Consider the following 5,494-nt stretch of genomic DNA (forward strand, 5'->3'; position numbering starts at 1 on the left):
CAACCTATAAAAACATACAACAACAGGCCACATCACATTAGTGCATTTTTGGTTCCTTTTTATATTGGACTGATTATTCCATAAAAACAGCTGGTCAAAAAAAGATCATTTTGTGCTCATTTAGCATTATCAGGAAGAAACAAATATTCCCCCAAATCACTGAACATTATATAGCTGTCACAGATTCTCTGCTATTTTTATTATGGACTATTAGTTTTGTTCTCATGGACGTCTGATTGGTTGTCTTTAGTCACATGTTCTCCTTTGTTCTGTTTTCTCACCACTTTTCAGTTGTCATGGTAACTAGTGTTGGGTTCGAGTCTACCTAAGTCGAGTCCGAGTCGAGTCAGAGTCTTTTATCAATCGAGTCCGAGACGAGTATCTTAAAATTGTTTTAATCCAGGGGTGCCCAAACCCAAGCTCTTACTAGGCATACTAGAAGCCCCCTGGCAGGTGGGTTGAGGCAAGTTGGAGCTAAACCAAGGACCAGGACCAAGTTTGGGCACCCCTGTTTTTATCCTTTACAACTAGAAAAACGCAGTGTCAGTTGAAATGTAAGAAAAGCAAACTAGTGGATCTTGCCATTTTGATTTTTGATTTCACAACATCTCATAATTAGTGTCCATGCTCTGCTTAGCAAACTTAGTCATGTAACAGAAGTTATGGCTGATCTATGTAATGTGACATATTTTAGAATGTGAAAAATTATAGGGCGGGACTTGACTTTATTCATCGTTGTAGTAAATGTATAAATTCAAGGGTGGGGATAAAGGAGTAAGTATCTTGGTGAATGGGACCTTAAGAGCAGAAACACCATATTTATATAATAATAATTTCAATACAGAAGAAACTAATCAACCAATGTAAAACATTCTCGAGCTCAAGGCAAGTAAACACTCCAAGTATTACTTACAAGCAAAAGTATTAATACATATATTAATCAAAAATACTTTTTAAAATAAAAATATTTTTTAAAATATAATCTTTTTTTTAAATAGAATTATAGGGGTTTTTTTGTAATTTTTTTTTTTTTATGTAGGTATATATAAAGGCTATTACAGAAATAGACTATAGACATTTCATGAAGTAATAAATGTTAAACTAAAACACTGCAAAATCTTCACTGTATACATAAAGATAATTCTTATTACAGTTAATAAGTGATTCAGTCAAGAACAGTGAGTGATTTTCTCTTTTTCTTTTGTTTGATTATTATTTGACGTGGTCGGCTGCTGTCGCTTTAAGATCTGACGCACAGATCAAATATTTTGACGCATCAGTATTTCTCTCAACTGTTCAGGTTTACTTAAGACAAAACCAACTTAATTTACATGAATAGTGTCCAATACGAGCATGTGTGTAGCAATAACAGAACCTATTAGAAGCGAAAGAGAACTTCTGTGAGCACGCTTTGAGTTGATGGTTATATCCGCGGCTTGGTCGAGGCGGGTAATAAAAAATGCATTCTGATTATTTGCGGGTGGGTCGCGGGTGGATGAGATGAATCAATAATGAGGCAAATATTAACTACATTTTCTAAAATATGAACCTGTTCTAAATACTTTTTTCAGGCAAATGATTTCAGATTTGTGTGTGTGTCTGTTTGTGTGTTCACCTGTTCGAGAAGTTGTGACAGAAAAAAAAGACGTTCCAGATCAAGTTTGAAGGGAGTTACGCCTGTGTTAGTGCTATTGAATAGGGTAATATTTAGTGGTGTAGTGCAGTACCTGCGGATACCCATTTTTTAATCCGTCGGCTTTGCGTATACCCACTTCTAAATCCCCTCTGATGCGCATCATTCAGTAGTGTCCAAAATTAGCCAAAATCATGACAGGCCACCATTTCTAATTCAATGTGAATAAATGCAAATATTCGCTCAAAACACATAGTAAAGATCTTTGATGATTGCGCCTGACACGCGCCAGCGCCCGCTCCGTCTGCGTCAGCACCAGATTTGCCAAGTAGTAAAATTAACAATTATTATTGATTACTAATTTGAATCAGTACATTATAACGAAAACAATACCTTAAAAAAGAAAATAATTAGATATTTATGATCTGAAATTTCTTAAACTGGGTGAACCCCTGTAATCTTTTGTCCAGGGATCCAGTAGACGTTCAAACACCCAATTGATTTCATCAGAGATTGCGGAGAGTCACATCCAGATGTCAGTTAACGTTATTCTTTTTAGCGTGGCTTTGGCTTAAAAGCACGAGTGATTAAGCTTATATAAGTGTGCAGCGATGTGCAGATCAGCTGAATCAATCTGCTGTTAAAAATGAACCATCCATTCATCATATCATCATGCAAAACTAAGAATTAGAATAATCGTAAATGACGATCGGGTGCGGTTATCTAAATCAGAGAAAAATATAGGTGTGGGTAGGTGGCGGGCGGATAATTTATTTGAAGCTGCGGATTCGGGTGACGTTTGAGCTCATCCGCGCATCTCTAGTGCGCACATAAGCCCGTCGGCTTTCAAGTAGCCTACTGGACAAGACTTTCGTGATAATGCATCGAGCCAGTGACATTTCCATCAACGGTCTCTGGACTCGGATGGACTCGGGATATTTTCCGAGTCCGAAAGGCTTGAGTCCGAGTCAAGTCCGAGTAAAAATGCATCCGAGTCCGTGACAAGTCCGAGTTGCCTAAAAATTGTACTCGAGACCGGACTCGAGTCCGAGTACCCCAACTCTAATGGTAACTCTTCTGATTACTCTAATGATTAACTCAGGTGTTAATCATTATTTTATTCATTTGGTTTGTACTTAAGTTCCTGTTTGCTCACTCTTTAGTTGTCTGGTATTTTGGAGTTCTTTAATAAACCTTGTTGTAGTTTTAATCATCTTCGTTTTCATCTTTGGACTACTCGTGAAAATAGCCAGATTCAATGCTTGTCAAAAAATGACTTTTTTGCTGCTAACATCTTGGTGCCAGATATCACAGCACACCTTCAGGGGTCTAGTGGAGTCCATGCCTCAATGGGTCAGAGCTGTTTTGGCAGGAAAAGGCTGACCAACACAATATTAGGAAGGTGGTCATAATGTTATGCCTGATCAGTGTATACATACACATACATGCATACATACATACATACATACATATGTGTGTGTGTGTGTGTGTTTGTTTGCTGTCATGCATGAATTACACTAAATTGATCCTGTCTTTCATTTACATCTGGAAAAGAATTTTATCTGCATTGCATTTTATCTACACTACACATGCTGTGCTGTACATCATAGAGGAAACAAAAATGTGAGAAGGCTGAATCCATGCTTGACAAGCTCCTCTCATCATCTCCACAGGTCTCTTCCTTTGTGACTGGTGATGTTGTTCTGGACCATCATACCAATAATGCTCTTGTTCCATTCAAAATAATCTTGATTGTCCACCTGAATGTTCTCAAATTTCAATTATGAATAATGTTTGGACATTTACATGTAAAGAAGTTGTCAGAGGAAGACTACAAATCTAAGCACAATATTTCTAAATAATTGTATTGACAAACTCTTTTAAAGACTCTTCTAAAGACTTTAGATCTGTTCCTTAGCTTCTAGATTTTCTTATGTAGTCTATTAGGGTAACTCTGATTTCATTTGAAATTTGTCCTTATCTTCTACCTCTCTTTCCACTTCGCTCTACAATTCTTCTCTGTCCATGTATTCTTACAGTTTTAATGTCCTCCTCTCCACTCATCTCTTCTCCCTCTCCTTCTCCTCTTTTTCATATCCACCTCTCTGCTCATCTCTGTCTACCTGTTCCACTCTTCATCTTCTCTACCTCGTTACACACCCTAGTCTACCCACTCCATCCCCTTTTAGGCTTAAACCCCTTTTAGACTTAAGACCTGCGTTTGAAGAAATGTGTCAAATTGATTGTGAAAAACTGTAATATCAGTAATATCCAATGACATGCACTTCTCAAGTTTTTGTAGATTCGTTTGCAGCATACTAGGTAAACAAGGAAGAGAGAATGTGTACATATTTTAAAAATAAAAATATTATTTGCAAATACTATTTTTAAATCTGTGTTATAAGTGGCCCAACCTCACTGTCACGAATCTGGTCGGTGGCTTGCGGTCCGCTCACCACCAGATGTCGCTCTCACCCTTTCTTATCATACAGACTGTTGCATTGCACCTTGAACTACTACTCCCATCATCCATCGCGCCGATCGCATTGCCTCCTGTAGCCAATCAGGCGCGCTATAAAAGCCCCGGACTTGTTTCCGTGTTCCTAGTTCCCAGTATTTAGTTCCCTCGCCTGGCCATATCGTCTCGACTGTCTCGCCGCCTGCCTACTGGGACTATTGCTCGTTTATTGGATTATTCTCTACGTGTTGCCTGTGTTTTACCTGTTTGCTCCTGTTTGACCCTGCCTGTTCGACCATGTATCTGTCTCGTCCCTCTAATAAAAGCTTGCACTTGGATCCGCTCGCCTCTCGCCTCACTCATTTCGTAACAGAATACTCCATCTACACAGGATCCAGCAGCTTCACCCCCGGACATTCGACAGACATAGACGCTGACAGGACTCTTTGCCGGATCAAACAAGGATCACGCCCACTCGAGCAACACATCCGTGAGTTTCTGGCCATTTCCAACCACTCCACCCTCCCGGACAGTATCAAAATTGAACTCGCTTGGCTCGCGAGTGAAATGGCCACACTGGAGCACACTCGAGCTATGGCGAAGTTCATACCACAGCAGCGACAACAGAGCCCGTGCCCAAAATGGCGGCGATGGCGGTGCCCGTTCGCAAGATGGCGGCTGCGCCGGTACGCGCTCACAAAATGGCGGCGACGAAGGAGCCCATTCACAAGATGGCGATGAAAACGGAGCTTCATCACGTCACAGCTGCCATAACCGAGCCATGTAGAGTTGCAGCTGCATTTCCTGAGTCAAGTCCAGTTGTAGCTGCGTTTCCTGAGTCAAGTCAAGTTTCTTAGTCCAGTCAAGTTGCAGCTGTGTTACCTGAGTCAAGTCAAGTTGCAGCTGCAAGCTCCCGGGTCCAGTCAAGCAAGGTCTCACCCGAGCGCTCCGAGCCACTGCACAAGATGGCAACCATGCCCGTGCCCGCTAACGCCACGTCAGCCACGCCAGCGCCCGCTAACGCCTCGTCAGCCAAGCCAGCGCCTGTTCATGTTATGTTTTCTGCTCCTGAGTCAACACCCATCATGCCCACCCTTCCAAATGCAGCTCTTGAATCAAGTCAAATTACTGCCGCTGCTCCAGAGTCAAGTCAAGCTCCAGCCACTGCTCCAGTGTCAAGTCAAATCAGAGCTGCTCTTCCTAAGTCAAGTCAAGTTACATCTGTGGTTCCAACGCCAAGTCAAGTTACATCTGTGGTTCCAACGCCAAGTCAATTCAGAGCCGCTCTTTCTAAATCCAGTCAAGTCACAGCCGTGGTTCCTGAGTCAAGCAAAGTCACAGCCGTGGTTCCTGAGTCAAGCAAAGTCACAGCCGGTCTCTACGAACCGTGTCAAGTCATCACT

This window comes from Labeo rohita, unplaced genomic scaffold (genome assembly GCF_022985175.1).
Source record: "Labeo rohita strain BAU-BD-2019 unplaced genomic scaffold, IGBB_LRoh.1.0 scaffold_169, whole genome shotgun sequence".
NCBI classification, from domain to species: domain Eukaryota; kingdom Metazoa; phylum Chordata; class Actinopteri; order Cypriniformes; family Cyprinidae; genus Labeo; species Labeo rohita.